The 11,550-nt window shown below is 53.7% G+C and overlaps 1 pseudogene; it reads right to left on the reverse strand.

Moving 5' to 3' along the window:
- Window positions 1-8,054: 8,054 nt before the first annotated feature.
- LOC116484234 (serine/threonine-protein phosphatase 2A 56 kDa regulatory subunit gamma isoform-like) lies at window positions 8,055-11,307 on the reverse strand (annotated as a pseudogene).
- Window positions 11,308-11,550: the final 243 nt, after the last annotated feature.

The following is an 11,550-nucleotide window of genomic DNA, read 5'->3' on the forward strand; positions in this document are numbered from 1 at the left end:
AGTTTTAGTCAGTCATAGACCTGTGTTTACAAAAGAAAGGCAACAGTGATCCTCTGTTTCAGCCACAAAAAGATCTATATCTGCTGAAAATTCATTGAAAGACTCATATTTATATAACCATATTTGTCCTTCACCTTCATAGATCACTGGATTTGTGTTCAACAGTTTTTAAAAATCTCTCTATCTGTGTGTGTATCCATATATGAATGTATCTATCTACATATGTAGATAAGTGTGAACGTTTGCATGTATGTGTGTACCTATCTATCTGTGATCTATCTAGTCCCTTGGTTCTCATCTGTGACACCACGATTCCATCAAAGAAAAGCAATATGGCATCACTGCTGTGACATGGTTACTCCACGTGCAGTATAGCATAGGATTTGGTCAGCCTCCTCAACCATTTTCTTGTCTACTTGATTTTAGAGTCAGTTCTTACTATCAGGAAGCTACTAATTAGTCGATATTAAAACCAACCCTTGTTTAGGCATTTTACTTCAATAATATAGTTTTTATTGTTTAGGCATTTTATAAACTTAACCTTTCTCTTGCTATCTCTCCAGAAAGATGATAAGCCTGCATTTACAGTTTTGCAGCTACAGATAATTGTACAAATAACTAAATATTGTCATTATTTAGTTCTTGGATAGTTCTTGGATGCATTTGCCATAGTTCTTGGATAGTTCAATCTGGAAGCACCCCTACTCGGCCCTGGAGGCAGAAGTTTGGGTTGAAGCATGCCAGGGGCTTGAGGCCAGATGCCAAAGGGTGGTGGCTGACCACACCCTACCTTGACCACCTGGAGTTCTGCTCCCATCTTGGGCAGACCTGCAGACCCTTCAGGCCCTGAACCTGCTTTTTTGCCTCCAGACCTTTGCCCAAGTTGTTCCCTCAGTCCAAATGCCCTTCCCTTCCATCCTCCCAGCTCTGATTCTGAGAGCAGCCCTGGCCACCTCCCCTAGTAATCCCTCTGGGATGCCTGCACTACATTTCCCTCCCCACAGCACCACAGGGCACTGCTGCTGCCTCTCCCTGGAGCCCAGGTCCTGCTACTAGTCTTTCCAGAAGCCTGTGGGCTGCACGGGCCTGCTTCAGGGCTGCCCAAGGCCTCTACCACTATGCAAAAGCATGGGTCAGTCAAACCGACCAGCCAGCCCCGGCCGCCCCCTGCCCAGCACGCCTGAGGCCCTCACATGTGTGAGGCGAGCCGTGTGAGGGAGCTGCGGCCACTGCCACCCACACCCGGCAGGAGTGCATTGCCCAGCGCCTGGCGTAGGGTGCGGCTGATGCGGCAGATGTGGCTCATGGCGTCCATGAAGAGGACCAGCTTCAGCTTGGCCATGTTGATCTGGTTGTAGTCCTCTATGTACTCCTCAATCACCTGCATCATCTGCGCACCTAGGCGAGGATGGGGAAGGCGGGGTCTCTCTTACTGTAGGGTCTCCCCACTCCCCCCCACCCACCTGCTTTCTTCTCTGTCCTGACTGAGAAGCACAGGTGCCTTGACCAGCCTGTGACCCAGCCAGCTGCATGTTTCCCCTGCAGGCTCGAGCCCAAGCTGAACATTCCCAGACACTGATAAACTTGCTTAGATTGTTGCTCAAAACACTGAGGGATTGGCCTAGCGTGGTGGCTCACGCCTATAAGCCCAGCACTGTGGGAAGCCAAGGTGGGAGGATCACTTGAGCTCAGGAGTTCAACACCAGCCTGGGCAACATGGCGAAACTCTGCCTGTACCAAATAAAAATAAAAATTAGCTGGGCGTGATGGTGCGTGCCTGTGGTCCCAGCTATTCAGGAGGCTGAGGTGGGACGACTGATAGAGCCCATGAGGTGGAGGCTGCAGTAAGCCAAGTTCGTGCCACTGCCCTCCAGCCTGGGTGACAGAGCAAGACCCAGTCACATACACACACACAAACAAAAACAAAACCCACGGGGGATCAAGCATATGTTAAACACATAGAAGCTAGCCCCAGCCCACCCAAATTCCTTCAGTCCTCATGTGAACTCCATAACTCATATGGCTCCCTCGTTGCAGACATACTGAGCTAGAACATCTCTGCTCTCCCCCGTATGTGAGTTCCCCTAAGAAATGCTCCGGACTAATTACCCTGTAATTCAATGCTTCTTTCTTTGGAATCTCAACCGGCCCAATCTAGGGATGGCTTGGGGGCAGTCCCTTGTAGGAACTTGCTTGCTGCCACTTTTGGGGTGACTCCAGCCATGGGCTCGGCTGATTAGAACACCGTGTACTGGGGCCCTCCCTGACAGGGAGCTCACCCGCCACAGTGTACCCTGTTCCTCCTGTGCATGGTGGGGACACTGGGCCTTAAGAAGCCAGGCCCCCCTGCACGAGGCCTGACCTAGGGACACATGGAGGCCTGAGAGTTGGGTCAGAGCCCTGCCTGCTCCTTCTGGGGCTCACCAGGGTGTGCTGACCCTGGGACCCTGGTGGGAGCTCTGGGAATTAGGAGAGGATGCGTGTGGAGAGAAACTGTCAGGAGGCCTGCTTCAGCCATGCAGCACTGGGGCCACCAAGTGAGGCCTCTTCCCTGCCTCCCTGGCATCCTGACTGATACCCATGGCCCCAGGCCCCGCCCCCAGCCCCCTGTGGAGGGATGATTGCTCCTGTGTCTAGAATCCATCTCAGCTGGACCACAGGCTGGTTCTCCAGAGATAAGCGAAGAAACTGGTACCCAGAGAGAGCAAGGGCATGCCGGGGGTCTCCTGGAGCTGGCCTTCTTACCCCGCATCCTGGCCCCCTGGTTATAGTGAGGTGGTCTGTTAGTGGTGACTGCAGGGGGCCTGGGTCCCAGGGAGGCAGATTGAAGAGGACCCCACCAGGGGTAGGGCGCCTGCCTGGGCCCCTCACCTTACTCTCACTGGTGATGAGCTCGTAGGACTTGACATCGGAGCCTGGTGACATGAAGTCCCCGTAAAGAATGGGCTGGAAGGGGCAGACCTTGTTGAAGGTCACCTCCCACTGCTCCATGCAGCGCTTGAGGAGCTGGTCGAGCCAGCTGCCATCCTCCTCATTCACCAGTCGCTCCCGGAACACACGGCAGTTCTCGTGATACCACAGTCGCAGCAGCTGCACTTGGTCCTGCGGTAGCCCCAGCATCGGTGCTTGTCCTTGGCCCCCAAGCCCTCAGCTATCTCTCAAACCACCAGGCAAGGGAGGGTGGGCCTCAGTTCCTGGGGTCCTGACTGGAGCCTGGCTCTCCCACCACGGCCCAGGGACAGTGTGTGGGGGCTGCCGACAAGTGCAACTGCTGGCTGAGGATGGGGTGGATTGCACAGTGCTGCCTGGGCCTCCTCATGCCTCAGCTCCGAGTCCAGCTGGCCAAGTGCCCTCTGCGTGTCTGGCCCTGCTAGCTTGTCACAAGCACCTCACTTCCACCTTTTAGCCCCCTGTGGCTCCCCTAACCCCAAACCTGGGAGGGATGCTTGATGCTCCTAACTCCTTCCCAACACCCCACATCTAACCACCCACCAAGCCACACTGACATGACCCACCAATCTCCTCTGAACCTACCCCCTCTCTCCATCTCTGCTGCCCCCTCTGTCCCAGCTTCCCTGCATCTCCCTGGGTGCCCTCCGGAAGCTCCCAGCCTTTTCTGTAGACTTTGTTGGCTACAAACATGGCTACAAGGCCAGGGTCAGCTTCTGTCCTGCTCACCCCATCTCCTTAGCCTAGGCTACACACACCCTGGCCACTCAGTCCCATTCCAAAGTGCAGGTCTGTCCCCCACCCACCCACATGGCTCCTCATTACACCCTCAGAACAAATTTAAGCTCCGTGCTGGCCTCCTACCGGGCCTAGTGCCTGGCCCCACCTCTGCCAGTGCCCCTGACACCTGGCTCCCTGCTACACTTCCCCCTCCTTCCACCTGGGTGTTTTTGGTTCCCAGAGGGCACCTTGCTCACTGTCCCTCAAGCGTTCTCACATGCAGGGCCCACACCAGAAGCCCTCTTTCTCCCTCGTCTTGCCCTGGCTCTCTCATGCGATCCCCGTCTCAGCCACCATTCCAGGTGTGGGTTCAACCAACAAGACTGGGCTCAGCTGCACCAAGGCTGGGCTCTGGAGGGCCTGGCACCTCCATGTTCCAGGAAGCCCCACTCAGGGCCTGTTTGGGCAGGAAGGCCTGAAATTGGTGGGGCTGGGGAGGATGGGGAGAGCATTGTGGGCATTGGGGAGGGTGCCTGCCCGGTCCTCACCTCGACCTTGGCCGGGTCAGCCATGAGCACGCCTTGGAAGACCTTGGAGAGGTCCCTCAGGTTGAAGGTGTAGTGGGACTCGGCTGGAGTGGGCAGCAACTGGGAGGTGATGGTGCCTTCCACAAGGGGCTCCATGAAGTGGGCAATGTGGTGGGCCCCAGCTGGGGGAATAGGAGAGTGGTCTGGGTCACATGCCAGGAGCTTCCTCTGCCGCTTCTGCAGGTCCTGACCTCCTTACCTTTGCTGTGCTGTGCCCCCCCCCCCCACCAAACCCCTTCCCCAGCCTTCAGGCTTGGATTCCACGTACCCTTTGGCCCATCTTGGATGCCCCCAGCTTGGGGGAGGTGAAGAATCTCCTGCTCTGCACCCCCTTATATCTTTATGCTGACATGGCCTGTCAGAGCACTGGGACTCATCATGAGATTGGGGGCGCTCGTGGGGTCAATGTTGGGCGGGGCCATTACTGCCTCGTCCTGTGGGGGCCGCACGCAGACCTGAACATTCCACCTCTGAGCCACACGTGGGGAGGGTTTCATGGTCCACATAGGCTTCAAGATGCCTAAGGGTGGGTGTGGGGAGGCCAGGAGCACACCCCCGAGCTTGAGGGTTCACCACCCACTTCAGGGCTGCCCACCCCTCAGCCTGCATTTTCACCACTCACGCACCTATCGGCCTGATCTTTGAAAACTATCCAATTCTGTTCTGGGAACCCAAATTCTGTCAGTGGAAACTTGGCGGAGAAGTGGAAAAAATGGAAAGAAAGGGCAGGAGAGGGGCTTGTCTGTGGACACAGACACTGGGCACAGAGTGACCCAAACAGACACACTCCTTGCCTTCAAGCTTACATTCTTGTCAGTAAAGACGACAATGAGCAGATTAGCAAGTAACAAAGACAGCAAACAGGTGGCAAGGGCTAACGGCAGCCCTGCAGCAGGAGAGGGGCCCGGGGAAGGCCAGAGTTGGGCTTGGGGGCGATTTTACAGAATGCTGGGGGAGGCCTCAGTGAGAAACGGGACGGTCAAGCAGAGAAGTGAGATGCAAGCTTGCACATAACTAGAGAAAAATTGTCCCAGGCAGAGGGGACAGCAAGGACAAAGGCCTGGAGGTGGGAGCAGGCCTGGCATGTTAAGAACCAGCAATGAGGGGGTGAGCAGGAGGCGGTGAGATCAGAGGATGAGGTGGGGCAAACTGAGGACGGCTTTGCCTCCCACTGTCAGGACACAGGCTCTTGCCTGGATGTGATGGGTGAGAGAGGAGGAATGTGGCCTGATGGAATGATTGCATGGGTCCCTGTGGCCCCAAGCAGAAGATAGACCTTAGGCAGGTGAAGGCAGCCGCCAGGAGACCATGGCGGGGCTACAGCACTGGCCGGGTGGGCGAGGACAGGGTGGTGAGCAGTGGCTGATCGGGATGGGTTCTCAAGGGAGAACCTATGGGACCTCCTGACAGGTGAGCTGTGGGGTGAGGGAAGCGGGGATGGATGATGGCGCCAAGACTCCATCTTGCCTGGAGCACCTGGAAGGATGGAGCTGCCATCGCCTGAGATGAGAAGAGTGTGGAGACCAGGGCACTCGGGAGTTTGGTTCTGGACAGGTTTGGCCTGAGATACCCTGTGGGCATCCTAGGGGAGATGTGGAATCTGGCATTCAGGGGAGACGTCTGGGCTGAGGAGGTAGACTTGGGAGTTGCCAGCACAAAGAAAGTTTTCTCCGTCAGAGGCGGGATGGGAGTGTCTCAAGAAAGTGTGGTTGGAAGGAGAAGAGGCTGGAGACGAAGCCCCAGTCCATCTGAGAATGGGCAGCTAGGGATGGGGGAGGCCTGAGAGAAGCCTGTGGCAGGAAGGGGACGTCTGCCGGCCAGCACTACTGACCCCTGGGAAGGCGAGGACAAGGGCTGATGGCTGGTCTGGCCACAGAAGGCAACTGGTGACAAGAACACTCTCAGAGGGTGAGGGGGGCATTCACAGGAAAGCGCAAGGGGAGGGCAGGTGCAGCAGGAAAGACAATGCTTTGGTGGTGTTTTGCTCAGCGGTGGGCTGGGGCGGGTGGGAAGGGGGCCCAGAGAGGCTGTTTTGCATTTGGTGGTTAAGACGGAGAATGGGGCTTGTTTGTGGAAGGCCCAGTGGCGAAGGGAGCACCGGTGTCGGTGGGGAAGAGGGGAGCCACATTCCCAGGCAGGCCCAGGAGGAGGCTGGGCTTTGCTGTGGAGCAGCAGTCCATTCCCAGCCACAGGAGGGAAGGCAGGGCGCAGGCAAGCAGGTGGGTGCAGACCCAAAAGGGAGCTGTCTCCCGACAGCCTCTTTCAGCTGAAGGCAGGGGGAGGAGGCAGGCCTGGGCAAGGACAAGGACTGCAGTGGTCAGTCGCCTTGTCGCGACGACGGGCAGATTCACCACGATGCCTGCCCCACACAAACCACTCCCAGCTTTCCTGTGCACACCTGCTCCCTGGAGTTCTGATTCTTCACACAGGGTGGGAGTTTGTTGGATTCCCTTATTCATGCATTCATTTTGCATTTAATTTGTATCTATCATCAGCTGGACACTAACGGAGGCATGGAAGGGCTGGCTGACTCTAAGAATGGGTGAATGAGCCTATGGGGCAGCCAGTGCCTGTGTCAACCTTCGCTTTGGCACCCAGTGGCCCAAGGTCCCTGCATGAACCTGAGGATGGGTCACCACGGCGCCTGGTCCCAGCCTCAACACACCCAACCAGAGCCTAGAGCTCCTCCTGGAACCAGTGCCCCATTCCCGCCCGGGCCCACACTTATGCACAGGCTCCCGGTAGCTTTTTTCTCCAAGGAGTCCATCTGGATGATGGAGGGAGAAACACGGGGCTCAGGGTTAGGTGGACCTCTTGCTGCTCACCCTGGCCAGGTGAGATGGTGGGGGAAACAGCATCTTGGGGTAAGCTTTTCCCCAAACCCCATTAAGGCTCAGAGACACTCCGTCCATCCTATCTTGTGGCTTTTACTGATTTACAAAAGTAACAGGCCTCCCCCAGAGTTTCTGGGCAAGTACTAATGTATATGTATGTAGGTATGTGAGTGAGTGCATATCTGTGTGTATCATACATCCAGCAATCACCATGTGCCAGGCTTCATGCTAGGTGCTCTACACGCAATATCATACTTAACCCTCACGACCTGGAATGGTAGGTACAGATGAAGAAACAGGCTCAGAGAGATTCATGAGCTGCCAAAGGTCACACAGCTGAGTGAGAGGTGAAGCCAGGGTTGCGGTCATGGTTTGGCCACTCCACCCTTTCTGTGGCCACCCAGCTGTCCTTGGTGTGGCCCCCCTGGCCTGGGCTTCTGCCTTTGTCCATGCTTACCCCCACCAATATTCACCCATCCAGTTGCCCAGGATGGTGGAGGAGATGCGTTTCTTGCTGACCTCGTCCATCTCAGCGAAAGACAGGTAGTTGAAGTGATGCGCCAGTTGTGGGGTGACGGTGTTCCTGCCTCCACCCCGGGGGCCCATGGCACAGACAAAGTTGATGTCCACTAGGTTCTTGAAGGTGCCTGGAGTAGGGGCAGGAAGTCAGGAAGGGCCCTGGCCAGGGCTGCATTATGAGCTTTGTGGCCCCTTCTCCATACAAAAATTCAAAATTATACTTTAGAATAGTATTGGAATAAAGACAAATACATCAATATTACACGGGAAAATTTTTCTTTGCCCTAAAAATTCATCCTCCTCTCCTTTAACTTTTTTTTTTTACAAAGTTCAAAAGTACTTTTTATTGCAGACATTTTCATATACAACGTTAGTGAAATAGAGCCCTCCCTCCATGGTGAAGACATATTCCTATCTTATAAAAATATTTCAAGTAACCCTGGACGTTTTCATGTCACTCTCTTTTTCAGTACCTGGGGATTGGCTTTGGCTAGATTTTCTATTTTAACCCATGCTTCTTCCCGTACTTTCATTTTTAGCTTCTCTTTTAGTTTCTCTGCTTTGAACTGTTGTGTACAGTCATCAGATAGCTTTCGGTTCATCTCCATGAACAGCTTCAGGGCGTTGTATATCAAACCATGTATTATCTTGTTCCAGTGGGTCTTTGAGTTGCGGTACAAGGAAGGAAACATGATGGGCAGAATCTTCGCTGCGTTGTCACTGATTAAACTCATGATGTATTCATTATTCCAGTAATAGAGAGCTCGCTGTGCCACCTAGAAGTGTGGGCTGGAGACACATTTGGCCAACTGCTGGAAGAGGGGGCTCCACGGTCTTCACAAATTCTGATGGTTCAATGACATCTAAAATCGCTTCTAATTCATTTAAGAACATTACTTCTTTTGGACTGTGAGTCTTTGGCCAGTATTTGAGAAGTGCCATCACCACTGGTTCTGTGGGGGTGCTATCCTTTTCTAAAAACTGCACTCCACAGTATGCCAGCTGCGGGTGGTAGACACTCAGAGATTTCACTTTGTGCAAAGGTAGTGTTCTTTTAGTGGTAAGGCAAATCCATTAATTATACTTCCCAATATTTCCAGTAACTCTGCTATGCCATTATGATGCTCTGTTTCATAAATAAACCTATAAAATATATTATTTATCTGTTTTCTGATTTAAGCTGTCAAGCCCAGGAATTTCCCATAGATTCTGTGAAGGGTGCTTTTAAGAAAATCTCTCTCCCGAGGATCTTCACTGTCAAAGAGCTTTAAAAGCTGCAATACAAACTTCTGAGCAATATATTTCTTTGCTATATTAGGTTGAAAATCTGGAGACCCTAAAAATCTTAAGAAAAATTCATAAAAAAGTGTAGATGAAGCCAGGCTGCTTCTAACGTTGGTTCATCTTCCTCTGGGTCAAATTCTGCCCTCGTAGGATTGGAGGAAGGTGGTAATGTTTGAAACATGTTAACTGCGAACATATGGACTACTTCTGGGTAAATAGGATTTGTGATCACATTCCAATTATGGGTGATATATTCTTTTTTTTTCTTTTTTTTTAAATTTATTATTATACTTTAGGTTTTAGGGTACATGTGCACAATGTGCAGGTTTGTTACATATGCATCCATGTGCCATGTTGTTTTGCTGCACCCATTAACTCGTCATTTAGCATTAGGTGTATCTCCTAATGCTGTCCCTCCCCCCTCCCCCCACCCCACAACAGTCCCCGGAGTGTGATGTTCCCCTTCCTGTGTCCATGAGTTCTCATTGTTCAGTTGCCACCTATGAGTGAGAACATGCGGTGTTTGGTTTTTTGTCCTTGCGATAGTTTACTGAGAATGATGGTTTCCAGCTTCATCCATGTCCCTACAAAGGACATGAACTCATCCTTTTTTATGGCTGCATAGTATTATTCTACAATTTCAATTAAAGCAGCTCGTTTTACTTCCTTCCACTTTAGGTCACTTAGTGGATCAGAAACAAAGTCAAAAAGGACGCAACACTGACATAACTTCTGGATAAAAAGCTTCTCTTGATCAGCAGGAGGAACATCTTTTAAGGATGGTAGTTTTTGAAGTTCTCTATTATTGCTTGCGCTAAACCTTGAAGAATTTTGCCGTGTCTTTCTTCACTATGGGCTGAGAGATCGGTACTTCTATTTTAGCAGACACTGTAGATGGGACAGCAACAAAGCTGTTTTTCCTGACGGAAGTTTGCTCTGATTCTACTGCGTCTTGTCCTTCTTTTGAACTTTTTCCACTCTTCCCTGCTTTTGGTGATTCTCCTTGTTTTATTCAGCATGGCTGGAGTGGGCCGCCGCCGCCCTTGCCGCCACCTGCCCCTGCAGCAGCAGCGCCCCCGCCCTGGCCTTCGCGCTCCCGCGGCCACCGCCGCCTGGGGACTGAGTCTTTGGCTCGCTCTCGATTCCCCTTTTCCAGGCTTCCAGAGGCTGGTGGCGGCGTCTCTCCGCCTCTCCCCTGGCCGGCCCCCCTCCTCCCCTTTAATTTTAGGAGAAATTAAAACATTTTTGTGTGTGCCTTAAAGTACTGTAGGCCTTCAGTGCTGCGCCTCCTGTGCCCCTGCACAGCACGCCTAGCCCTTGCCCGGCGAGCCAGGCCGGCCACACTCACCAATGATCTTGCAGTCGTACCAGCCGCCTCGGTCCATCCACTGGCGCAACAGCTCGATGGGTGGCTGTGAGCCATATGTCTCCAGGGCCCGCATGTCCAGGTAATCGATGAAGAAGATAAAGTTGTCCCCAGAGGTGGCCCAAACACACCCTTCCGCCTGAGGGGAGGGGCTGTGTGAGCCCAGCACCCACAGGCACCAGGTCCTCTGAGAATCCAGGGGCGACGGGGTGGCAGCTTTGCCTCTAGGAAGCCCTTGCTAAATTTCAGCCTCCTCCAAATTGCTAGATGTCTTGACCCACCCTCATCCTTGTTCTGAGTGCCCTGGGATAGCTGGGACAGGCTGACCTGAGTCTGAGCTCCCTCAAAGTGAGTCCCGCCTCCCAGGCAGATGGACAACAGGCTTCTCACAGACAGACCCAGGGGCCTGTCCAAGGGCCCAGCCAGGGCGAGCACCCACACGCTGACTGGCTCTGTAGGAATTTTTGATACAGGGAAGGCTCTGGAGCTGTCTGTGAGGGAACCCTGGGCCCCTTGGGGGGCTGTCAGCTCCCCCTGGGAGCTTTCTGGCAAACCCAGAAGCATAATTTGGTGGAGAGGTGGGACAGCAGCTGGGTTGGCCAGGCTGGGGAGATGCAGGGGTGAGGAAGGAGGGAGGGGTGCCTTGCCTCTTGTCCAGCTTGCTGTCAGTGAGGTCCTGGGTCTGGTTGGCTGAAGTGCGGGCTGAGAAGGTGAGGAAGTGGCTGACGTAATCCAGTGCCAGGTTCTTAAGGAGCTTGTCAGAGATGGTGGGCGTCTTCCCCGTGCCTGTCGGCCCAATGCACAGCACCTGACAGAGCGGGGATGGCACAGAAGGAACAGGCGGTGGGCCTGGTGCACAGGAGGAGCTGCTCCCCATCCGTGTGGGAGGTTGGTCAACCCCCAGTATAGGCCTTGGGGATGGTGGAGGCAGGGCCTGGGGGGCGCTTATGGGCTTCTTGTTGATGAGCAGCATGTCCAGTAAATGGGACATCTGCACGGTGTGCATGGTGGGCACAATGATGTTGCAGAAGTTGGTGTCTGGTACCATGGTGAATGGAGCTGAGGAATCCATCCACTTCACCCAGGCAATCTGGAATAATAGGTGGCTCAGCGGTGGGCCTGGAACCCCTCCCTCCCCCACTCCTGGCTGCAGCCCCATGGCCAAGTGCACAAGGGCCAGGAGCTGTAAGGCTGGGCTTTGGCAAGCAGGGCCAGGTGCAGGGCTGCTTCCGGAGGAAATGGAAAGTCCTGTGCCCTGCCTTCTGCATGGGGAGGGGAACTCCCAGCACAA

This window comes from Hylobates moloch, unplaced genomic scaffold (genome assembly GCF_009828535.3).
Source record: "Hylobates moloch isolate HMO894 unplaced genomic scaffold, HMol_V3 SCAFFOLD_15, whole genome shotgun sequence".
NCBI classification, from domain to species: domain Eukaryota; kingdom Metazoa; phylum Chordata; class Mammalia; order Primates; family Hylobatidae; genus Hylobates; species Hylobates moloch.